At 43.3% G+C, this 12,676-nt stretch overlaps 1 pseudogene; it reads right to left on the bottom strand.

Annotated features, from left to right (window-relative positions):
• Positions 1-3,542: 3,542 nt before the first annotated feature.
• Positions 3,543-11,830, bottom strand: LOC120725698 (annotated as a pseudogene).
• Positions 11,831-12,676: the final 846 nt, after the last annotated feature.

Genomic DNA, 12,676 nt, shown 5'->3' with positions numbered 1-12,676 from the left:
TAGGACTTCCTGATAATAATGAATTACAGTCGTCCAGCCTGGAAGTAATAAATGCATGAACTAGTTTTTCAGCGTCACTCTGAGACAGGATATTTCTAACTTTAGAGATGTTGCACAAATGGAAGAATGCAGTCTTACATATTTGTTTAATATGTGCGTTGAAGGACATGTCCTGGTCAAAAATGACTCCAAGGTTTCTCACAGCATTACTGGAGGCCAAGGTAATGCCATCCAGAGGAAGAATCTGCTTAGATACCATATTTCTAAGATTTTCAGGGCCAAGTACAATAACCTCAGTTTGATCTGAATTAACCCTTTAGAGCCGATCGGTGCGGCACGCTCTGTTTTGCGTAACTATTTTTAAATCCCGGTAGCTCTGCAACCACGTAAGCTAGCGCAATAATTTTTTTTGCATATGAAACCGGAGGAGTTGTACTTACATCTTATGCCATCAGCTTGTCCTAGGTCACAGTTTCCTTCCACATATAGCTTTGCAAAAACTGCATAAAAAGCGCTTGCAGGAACAAAAACATAATATTCCAGAAACACGTTTTGCCGATCCGATCAGCTGTTCATAACACTTCCTACGTTGGAATAGACGTCAGCGCGAACTTTTGCATGTCCGCCATTACCTGCCCGAAACCGGAAGTGACGTCATTTTCGCGGAAATGTAGTTTTTTTTTTTTTCCATCAGAGCCTCAGGGCCTATACTGGTATTTTTAAAAGTTATGTTAGACTTTATGACTTTCTGTGTCGTTTCTGGGATGCTTAGGACTCATATTGCACTGCTGGAAATAGTTTATTTTGATACATATGCTGCTTTTTTGCAAATTTGCAGTATAATATTTATTTTCGTTTTTCCTGCAGTGTATAAAAATTGGTGTATTTCAAAAATAAAACTATGAAGACACTCAAAATAAATTTCCTGTGGTGGGAAACTATTTTGTGCAACTTTTTTGTATTTACAGTTTTGAGGGATAAGCCTCTTAAATTTCTCTAACTAGAAATATATGTTAAAAAAGCAAAAACAATTTTCAATTTTTTTGTAGTTTATTGCACTTTTTTTCAATTTATGTAATTACTATGCACTTAATGAATACATATTATTAAAATCTGGGCTATAATTGTTGTATTGATGTATAGCAACTTGAAATGCTCCCAAAAATGGCACCACACCATGTAAAAATATAATATAAGCTCTGGTGGACTTGGTTGTATGGTAGGTCTTAAAGGGTTAAGAAGCAGAAAGTTAGCGGCCATCCAGGTCTTTATGTCTTCAAGACATTCCTGCAGTTTAACTCATTGGTGTGTGTTATCTGGCTTCGTGGACAGATAGAGCTGGGTGTCATCTGCATAGCAGTGTAAATGTATGCTATGTCTTCTAATGATGCTGCCTAAGGGAAGCATGTATAATGTAAACAGAATTGGTCCTAGCACTGAACCCTGTGGAACTCCATAATTAACCTCAGTGTGTGAAGAGGACTCTCCATTTACATGCACAAACTGGAGTCTATTAAATAGATATGATACAAACCACTGCAGCAAAGTACCTGTAATACCTACAGCATGTTCTAATCGCTCTAATAGGATATTATGGTCGACAGTATCGAACGCTGCACTGAGGTCTAGCAGGACAAGCACAGAGATGAGTCCACTGTCAGACACCCCACACACCCCTCATATACACTCTTCACTCTGCTGCCTTTTGGCAAGAGGTACCGAGGCCCTTACTGCCAGACTGTGGAACAGCTTCTTCCCCCAGGCCGTCAGACTCCTGAACACTCAGTGACTGGACGAACACACACACACACACCTTCATACATCACGTTACATTTTGCACAATGCTCAGTCTTTTTGCACGACACACTCTTTTTTTTTTTTTCTTTTTTTTTTGCCTGTCCCATTTGGGACAGAATTGTTGTCTGAGGTCCAACAAGGATACCCAATAGATTTACTTTGCCAAATGGATCATCGTGGCATTGCCGTATTGGTCCATTTGATCGACCTTTGTTTTTATTATTTATTTTATTTTCAGTTGTTACAGACGGGATAGACATGAGTGAGGGATAGGAAAGGGAGAAAGAAAGAGGAAGGAAAAGAAAAACAGAACGGGAGAGGGACAGTGACAAAGGGGGGGAGAAAAAAAATCTCCTGGATCACCTCTTGAGAGAAGAATAGAAAACAAGCAAAAAAACCAAAGCAACATACTAAACACAACACCATCGCATTAATCTAGCTAAGTGTAAACAGCAGTAAATACTAAATATTCAATGTTGTTGTGCAGCATGCAGGACCAACAGCGCACAATGTGCTTTGAAGTAGCAGCCAACAAAGGTGTAATTTAAGTCTACGAACAGTGAACACCCGTGTGCATACCTGTGTGGATCAGCGTGCTTGTATTCAAATGGTTTCCACATGTAATGGTCTGCAAGAGGATGTAGAGAGCCATAGCCCCGTCCCCCAGGGCATGAAGCAGGCATGGAGGAGATTCAGGCCCCAGACATCCAGAGGCCCCAGAGTGCGAGAGCCCAAGGAGGACCACCGGAGGGGCATCCGTGCCACCCTCATGGGAAGGGCTGAGGATCCCCAGACGAGGCGTCACCCAGTAGCCACCGAGCAGAAGCTAGAGGGGGCTGCACCGGCGTTTCCCGCCGGCTCTGCCACCAGCCAGCTGTGCCACCAGCCAGCTGTGCCAGAGTGAACCGAGCCGCAGGCCCAGAGGCCGGAGGCCTGAGGGCCCCCCGTGCCCCGGAAGAGGCCTGACCGAGCAACAGGCGCCAGGCCCCGCCAGGTAGCCACCGGGAGTGAGCCGGTACATACCTGAGCGCCCAGCTCCGGACACCAAGAACCACCAATGCACTGACCCCTGAGGGCATCAGTCACTGGCAGGGAGTGTGGTGAGGGGAGATAGGCCTTGGAGGGCCTGGGAGTTCCCAGAGAGGTGGAGTCTAAGACCCGACCTGACATATAGACACAGACAAACAGGCACACACAGACACAAACATGCATTCCCACCCTCATGCACACATATACAAACACTCAGCACTCACCCAACGTAAGGATTGACATAAATGGACATGTACACACAATCACACTCCCCAAACATACTCTATACCCCGGGTCCAGGTACCCTCGCCCCCAGAGGGGGAAACAGAACCCAGACCCAAGAGATGTTACCCTTCCCCCCGGGGTGGAGGCAAGCAGACCGTCCCAGGCTCCGCAGCAGCAGGGAGGCCAATCGGACAGCCAACATCTCCTCCCAGCCCCCCCGCCCCGATGGCTAGCAGAGAACGGGGGTGTGTGAAGACCCCATACCTCCCTCCTCCCGCTCATGTGTAGTGTTGCTGCGTGTTGTTCTAAGGTGCATTTAAAACAAGGGAGAGCATGGTGCTGCTGCCAGAGAGCAGCAGGTGTTAGCACGGCCCCTCCCGAGAACCCTCAATGTCTACATGGATTTAAAATTGAGAGGTGGGCACCAGCGCCAGAGGTAGGTTTGAGTACACAGACCGTCCACTGGATGCCGTTAACGTGCCCACCCTCAAGGCCCTATATATATGTGTGTGTTATGAGAGTGTAAGTAATGTGGATGTCTAAGTTGTGAGATAAAATTGAGGCACAGGTGGCCAGAAGGGGACAGAGCACGACACACTCTCATTGTTGCACTTTTATATTATACACTGTTGTGTCTGTATCGTTCTGTGCTGGCTGGTGTTGCACTGCTTTTGATTTGGGGTTTTTTGCAATTTTTGCATACTTGCACTTTATGTAGTACTGTGTTGATTGTCTGTTATATGTTATATGAAGCACCATGGTCTTGGAGGAACGTTGTCTTATTTCCCTGTGTACTGTACCACTGCACATGGCTGAAATGACAATAAAGCCACTTAACCTGACTTGAAATATGCCAATGATACCACCATGGCTGAGCTCATTGATGGAGATGAGACAGCGTACAGGGCGGAGGTAGAGAACTTGAAGCTGGTCGTCCAAAAACAAAAGAACTCGTAATGGACTTCAGGAGACACAGACAGTTCCACTCCCCTCTGATTATAAATGGAGAACGGGTGGAATCTGTCTCTACCTTCAGGTTTCTAAGCATCAACATCTCCACTGATCTTACTTGGACCCACAACACCATCACCCTGGTAAAGAAGGCCCAGCAGCGGCTTAACTTTCTCCATGTCCTGAGGAAGGAGAACCTGGAAATGTTGTTATTATTAAACTTAGAGTTTTTCTGCTCGGTGCTCAAAGCTAGGAACTATGCCTGAGAGATGATTTTAGGGAAGAGCCAAAAGCAGAAAAAAAATGAAACAGGACTTCGGATTTTGGCTGAAGGCCTCCTTATTTGAAATATTAACTCTGTTTAATATTAGCACTGATTATTACAACAGTATTTCCATGACAGTAAACAGCACACCAAGTTGTTTTCCAGTTGACAAATTAATTTGGGAATTTGGGACTCATGTTGAAAAATACAATCCAGGCAACAGTAAAACATATTCTGTAGGATAGAAATGTCATTTACTGAGGACGGGGGTACCTGGATGCAGCAGGGCTTCATTCAGATAAGAGAGAATCTTCTTTGTGTGTGCGGCAGACCGTCTGGAGGAGGAGGATTTGGACTCAAACACAAGCACGGATGACAGCGTAGCTGTGAGAAAGTTTATGAACAATGAAAGGCAAAATATAAACCAAAGCAGAGCATTGCAGGGAACTACGCAAACAAAAACCTAAACTGGGAACAGCTACAAAATAATAATGAAAGGAACAAAAACCTGCAATGAGAAACCTGGAACATGGAGAAACACACAGCAGAAATACGGGTAGACACGCAGACGAACCAGCAACTAACAGACGGAAACACAGGGCTTAGATACACATGGGATAACGAGGGAATGAGACACAGAAGGGGAACACAGCTGGGAGTAACCAGACATGACAAGACCAAGGGGAAGAAAAAGTCAATTCAATGACATAGGACACAGACTTTCAAAGTAAGACAGGAAACATAACAGATGCGGACTTGACTAGGTGAGACAGCAACCATGGAGCACAGAAACCAAAAGACTAGAAAAGATAAACAATAACAAAATCAAAGTTCAATAGTAATACAGAAACAAAAACCCTGGATCGTGACATTGTGTTTCTATTTAAGTGTTCACTGGAAGCTTATTAGAAGATTATTTAGCTTGTTTGTTCTTCTAGATTAATTATCAAACCAAAAGGCTCTTAAAGTTTTCATTTGTGTGTCCAAAAGTGTTGCATTTCCTTTTCTACTTCAAAGACTTTTTCATTAATACATACCACATTTTGTTCAAGCACTGATTAATGGCTGACCTTTACACCACAGGCATGAAAACACTGGTAGCACCGGTGGGACCTCACTGTATATAAAATTAATAAAATAATTAACTTTGCTTCAAAGACATTTTTCAACTTGTATCTATCAAACATCATGTGATACGATCCTACATTGAAACTATTCTGCAACTTACTGTGTTCAAATCTTACTTTTTGAGGGATCTTAATTCTAAAAATAAAGTCAGATTTAACAGTTTGACGGGTGTAGATGAACTTCATTTGGAACAGGTAACCCTTTCACTCCAGCCGGGGTGTTTTCGACCATCTTCTTCACCATCCCACGTGCTGTGGTAATGGTTGAGATGCCAATGTGGGGAGTGATGAGTATATTAGGAAGCTCAAGCAATGGATGATCCCTACACAAGAAAAATCAGAGATAGCACTGCATGAGTCTGCTTGAACGCGTGATTCTGTTGTGTTACTTTGTATGCACAGACATAGCACCTTGGTAAAGGTTCAGGATGAGTCACATCTAAGGCCACTGCACGAATTGAGAGCTTCAAGTAAGGCGTCCTGGTTCACAACCAGACCTGAGGTTTATAAAGAATTGTTATTACACTGAACCAGTGATCACTAAACACTATAGTACAGGAAACACATTATTCCCACCTCTGCTGATGTTGATCAGTGTCGCTGTAGGCTTCATGAGGGACAACTCCCTGTGGCCAATGAGGCCTGATGTCTCTGAGGTCAGATTTACAGCTATCATGACAAAGTCTGAGCACCTGAGCAGGTCATCCAAGTTCTCACAATAACTTGCTCCAACTGCTTGCTCGTCTTCGGTGCTCCTGAACAGCATGAAGAGTATTTGAGGGAGACGGTATAGAAACTGAGGGTGACTAATTTAAGCTGTTTTAAGCAAGCCCACCTCCATGCCAACTACTCCTGTCATATAGTGTCTGACTAAATCATATTTATTGTCATTGGTATTGTGTCTGTTTTGTTCTGAAGTCTTGATGCTGCTTCGACCTGCCTCTGGTGTTCTATAAATGCAGAAACAAGAGCAAAGTGTGGAAGGGTAGAAAAGCCCAACCACTACAGTAGTACTGACTAATCATCCTTGAGGGCTTTTAGCACACTAATGAAATCATCACTACAAAACATATATATACAGTGGAACCCCAACTTACGAATACCCCATTTAACGAAAAATTCAAGTTACGAAGGCACTTAATGGCAATATTTTTGCCCGTGTTACGGCAAAATGCCCGCGTAATGAAATCCGCTGGCTCTGATTGGCTGAGCCCACAATGCCTACAATGCCCACAATGCCTTCCGAATCATGTGACAACCCCCTTGGCTTTCGTACTTGCGCTTCGCTATTCCACTTGAACAACGTATTGTTGTTGCAGTTAGCAGTTAGCCTATAGTCTATCGTTCACTCAAAAGGCGCGATGGGTGCTTCGACTTACGAAACTGTTCGACTTATGAAAGACCCTTAGGAACGAATTAATTTCGTAAGTCGGGGTTCCGCTGTATACTTGTGTTCTTTTATTTACCTTCTGGTCCTCTTGTGATACATAACCTTCATTTCAAATCCTTTGCTTCTTTGAGCAATCTTGTAACCAACCTCTCCCATTCCAGTGATTCCAAGGGTCGCCCGTGTGACTTCAACTCCCATCAGATTTTGAGGTATATGGACAGTCTTTGGGTCTGTAGCTATCTGGTGACCTATGATGAAAAAAATCTTTTGGCTGGATTCACAGATGATACATTTTAGATCATGTTAACATGGTAAATGATGCAATTTACTCCTACGTCTAAAAGAAGGAAGTATTATTCTACTTATCTGTTGAAGAGTTAAGAGTGATTAGGCATTAGGTCTTAGTTATAGAATTGCTTGAACATTGGGCCACTTTGGTTAACCTGTAATCTCACCCTCATGAATGTTGCGAGCTGAAGCCAGAAGTAGCCCCATGGCTAAATCTGCAGTGGCGTCACTGACCACACCAGGTGTGTTGGCCACTTTGGCACCAAGACTGTTGATGAATGCCACATCCAGATGATCGATTCCCACTCCTCCACTGGCTACAACTTTAAGGCAGGGAAGCAACCTGAGCAACCAAGGCTTGGCTGCAGGGCAGTACTTCCAATTTAGCAGAGCCTGTATTTTGGAACCGTGGAGCACAGGGTTCTGCAGAAAGTCTTTGTAGCAGACGATCTGGAAGTGTTGTTTCACTATGTCAGCTAGCTCTTCAAGGTAGCCATGTGGACCCCCAACCTTTGAAATTAGTGCCCATGGCTTGTCCTCCTCCATCACTTTCTTTGAAAATAAAAAAAAAAGCCCTATCATTTTTTCTACCAAAGAGTAAAGACTGTGATTTGGTAGCTTAACCTAGTATGACACGATCTACTCTAATCAGCTGAACATAGTAATCTAGTAGCTGACCAGTTCAAAAGAATTGATATTATCAGGGTTAAATGACTCTTTTCACAGGTTTGTTAAAAAGAACAGTTTATCTGTTATTAAGAACAAACTCCATAAAGAAGTCATCACTTAAATGAGAAAGACTCACCCTTGAAATTGCCTTTCAACCCCTGTGTTTTCTTCGCCTGGTGTAGTGACAGGTGAGCCTTTGCAGGCTTTCTTACACTACTGTAAAGTTACAGATTAAGTAAAGTTAATATGAAAACATAGAGTAGGGCTGTGTTCAATCTGCAGCATAGTGAGGCTGCAATAAATAGAGTTTACGATTCACCGATATAACATGTATAGCATGAATTAGCACTTCAAAGTTATGCTCTGCAACCTCTCCGGTTATCTAAAAGACAAACTGTAAAAGCTTTGTGAACTTTGGTAACAGATGATTACTGTAAGACTAGACAAGGCCAGACTGAATGGAGTAAGATTTGTTTAAAGTTGCATTAGACAGTTGCTTTATGAGTGCCAACAGATTATATTTTAACCTAAAAAGAACAGATGGATGATGTTAGTGTACTTTACTCTCTCACTTCTGACAGCTAATGACGTCAGACTTAAAGACCGGATTGAGACATTAGGTGCACTTAGTTTTTCACACACTTCTGCATTTTGGCTTGGCTGTTGCTGAATAAATAAATAACGGTGTGGTTTAAAATGTCATGGGTTGTGTCCATCTGGAGTTATATTGACCTGATTTTATGGCTTGATTCCTGCAGACATGCAGAAACAAACTAAACCTGCACTGAAGACATCTAACTAATTGACTAATGCTGTAGAGAATCTGCAGGTTTGTCTGGACTAAACTTACTGGGGTGTTTTCAGGACTGGTACCAACATTTTGACGAATTATACAGATGCTGTGATGTCCTACATCAGCTTCTGTGACGACAGGTGCTTACCATCAAGCACCAGGGTTAGGTATAATAATCGCAAACCCTGGTTCACACCTGAGGTTGGAAAGGAGTGGAGACACAGACAGTTTCAATACATGGAAAGACAGGTTTAGCAAGGCGGTGAGAGAAACATCTGAACTGAAAGAAACTACAGACTCTGCAGAGTTATTTCAGCTAGTGACTCTGCTCAGGCAGCTAACCAACTACAAACCTAAACAACGGCTGGCTAACAAACCGACAACACAAGGCAACACTGGCACACGTACTGTTTGTATCACATACTTTGTACACTCCCTTTATCTGACAACAGAGCTCACAACAGGCAGACGGAAAATGAGGAGTGAACAGCAAGCGAGCTACTTCTGTTAAGTCATAAATTCCACTTCATCTGAAGAGTTTGTACTGTTGCTTTGACAAATAAAGAAACAGTCCTACGTTTGCACACTGGATGCAGTACAACCATTTTGCACTTCTTTGTCCAGCACATCCTACAGATGCTAAACAGGATTGAGATCCAGAGAATTTAGAGGCCAATTCAACACATTAAAACTCATTAATTTATTTGCTTTGTGGCAGAATAAATTATTCTGTTCATTTTAATCGGTACCAAATCACAACTCAGTCACCTCAATGGGCTTTACAGCAATCACTCAACAGTTACAGTAGTGACAGTGAGAAGGAAAAACTCGATTTCAACAGGAAGATACCTCCTGCACAACCAGGCCCAGGGAGGGACAGCCATCACTGGTTGACAGTGAGGAGAGCGGGACAGGAAAAAAGCCACACTGCTGAAGAGAGGCAGAGATTAATAATAACTAATGATTAAATGCAGAGTGGTGTATAAAAACATTAAAAAGTTTGGTGAAAAAGAAACACACATGGGAAGCTCCCAGAAGACTAGGCCTGCTTCAGCATAACTAAGGGAGGATTCAGGGTCACCTGGTCCAGCCCTAACTATATGCTTTAGCAAAAAGGAAAGTTTGAAGCCTAATCTTGAAAGTAGAGATAGTGTCTGTCTCCCGAATCCAAACTGGAAGCTGGTTCCACAGAAGAGGGGCCTGAAAACTGAAGGCTCTGCCTCCCATTCTACTTTTAAATACTCTAGGAACAACAAGTAGGCCTGCAGTGCGAGAGCGAAGTGCTCTTATAGGGGGATATGGTACTACAAGGTCATTAAGATAAGATGGGGCCTGATTATTTAAGACCTTGTATGTGAGGAGCAGGATTTTGAATTCTGGATTTAACAGGAAGCCAATGAAGGGAAGCCAAATGGTTACTGGACTTCCTGACCAACCGCCCCCAACATGTCCGGCTGGATAACCGCTGCTCATCTACCATCACGATGAACACCGGTGTACCACAAGGCTGTGTGATGAGCCCTTTCCTCTACTCCCTCTTCACCCACGACTGCAGACCGGCTGATGGTTCCAACACCATCATTAAGTTTGCAGATGACACCACGGTAATTGGCCTCATCAGTGACAACGATGAGGCCGCCTACAGGGAGGAGGTGGATCGTCTGGCTGAGTGGTGCGACAGAAACAACCTGCTGCTTAACACCGAGAAGACCAAGGAGCTCATCGTGGACTACAGGAGGAATGCTGACCCACATCCACCCATCCACATTAAGGGGACGGCTGTGGAGCGTGTGAGCAGCTTCAAGTTCCTGGGAGTCCACATCTCCGAGGATCTCACCTGGACGATCAACTGCTCCAAGCTGGTCAAGAAGGCTCACCAGCGCCTCTTCTTCTTGAGGACTCTGAGGAAGAACCACCTGTCCTCAGACATCCTGGTGAACTTCTATCGCTGCACCATCGAGAGCATCCTGACCAACTGTATAACAGTCTGGTACGGGAACTGCTCTGCCTCGGACCGGAAGGTGTTGCAGAGGGTCGTGAAAACTGCCCAGCGCATCGCCGGAGCACCACTTCCTGCCATAAAAGACATCTACAGGAAGCGGTGTCTGAAAAGGGCTGGGAAAATCATCAAAGACCCCAGTCACCCATCGCATGGACTCTTCACCCTCCTGCCCTCTGGGAGGCGCCACAGGAGCCTCCGGACTAAGACCACCAGGTACCGGAACAGCTTCTTCCCCACAGCTGTCAGACTCCTGAACTCTGCCTCCTGACATCTGACCCACGTTAAACTCATGGACTGAACATACACACACCCACAATGGACAACTGTACCCTCAAACACACAATAATAACATGGACTGAACCACCACTCACAACCACTAGCACTTTATATAGCCTCTGTAGAAACTATCTACACCCTCACTTATCTTAACTGCACTACTGTATAGCTCTGTGTAAATAATCATTCTGTACATTCGATAATCTTTAATCCTACAACTGTTTACAACTTGCATAGTTCCCATTTCTGTATAGCTGTATATCTCAGATTCTGTAAAGTTATTTATTTCATATTCTGTATAGTTTTTCATATTTATATCCTGTTCATATCCTGTACATAGCTTGTACTCACTACAGCCTGTACATACTTATAGTTATAGAATATTCACAACATACTTCATACCGTGTACATTATAACATACCATAATAGACCCATTCCTGTAATATACTCACATATCTATATTATTGCTAATATATATTGTAATATATCTATAACACTAAAGCACTTCTGGATGGATGCAAACTGCATTTCGTTTCCCTGTACCTGTGCATGTGCAATGACAATAAAGTTGAATTCTATTCTATTCTATTCTATTCTAAAACAGGAGAAATCTGCTCTCTCTTTCTAGTCCCTGTCAGGACTGTTGCTGCAGCATTTTGGATTAGCTGAAGGCAGATAGAAGACTCCTTGGATTTTAGATCCGAGGAGTTATGCAGGAATAGTCTGTAGCAGATTATTTGAAAATGCTAATTCATTATGTCATTTACCTCATCAATGAAAGCATGTTCACTACGCCGCCCTTGACATCCCTCCTTTGGGATCAGAGTCCACGGCTCCATTAGCTAAAGGGATAAGACACAAAGGTAAACACATTAGGGCTTCTCAAACACTTTGGTTTTGACAGTGCTGGAAGGAACAGAGACACCACATTCAAACCTCAAAGCTCCATCTAAAAGCTGTTCCCTGTGCTTTGCTTTTGTGACACAGTAACACCATACGCATTAGCTGATATACAGCTTAACTTATTAAAGACACTGCACTCCACCATATGTTAGATGTCAGTATTCAAAGGTGTATGTGTGCATTCCTGAAATTAGTGTGAATGTGGGACGACAGCTGGTGGAAGGCAGGCTGAATCCAACACAAAACAAAACACAGCAGACATCACAGTATGCAGTCAGCGAAACTCACAATTACAACCTTCTGGGACATGACTTTCGAAAGTGCCATGACATTTAAATCACGTTTCATTAATCACATAGATATTAAACACTGATGAGACAAAATATAGCTGAGACTCACACCACATTTCTTCTTCAGTCTGACTTCTGCCATGGAAGATGTAAACTCGCACCAAACTGTTTCAAAGGTCTGCTATTGTGTTCAATGACAGTGGTTATCCCAAACATACAACATACAGATTGGTGGGATAGTTACAGTGGGGCAAAAAAGTATTTAGTCAGCCACCGATTGTGCAAGTTCCCCCACCTAAAATGATGACAGAGGTCAGTAATTTGCACCAGAGGTACACTTCAACTGTGAGAGACAGAATGTGAAAAAAAAATCCATGAATCCACATGGTAGGATTTGTAAAGAATTTATTCGTAAATCAGGTGGAAAATAAGTATTTGGTCAATAACAAAAATACAACTCAATACTTTGTAACATAACCTTTGTTGGCAATAACAGAGGTCAAACGTTTACTATAGGTCTTTACCAGGTTTGCACACACAGTAGCTGGTATTTTGGCCCATTCCTCCATGCAGATCTTCTCGAGAGCAGTGATGTTTTGGGCTGTCGCCGAGCAACACGGACTTTCAACTCCCGCCACAGATTTTCTATGGGGTTGAGGTCTGGAGACTGG

Source organism: Simochromis diagramma, unplaced genomic scaffold (assembly GCF_900408965.1).
Source record: "Simochromis diagramma unplaced genomic scaffold, fSimDia1.1 OVJJ01000733.1, whole genome shotgun sequence".
Classification (NCBI taxonomy): domain Eukaryota; kingdom Metazoa; phylum Chordata; class Actinopteri; order Cichliformes; family Cichlidae; genus Simochromis; species Simochromis diagramma.
This window is presented reverse-complemented; position numbering and strand designations above follow the sequence as displayed.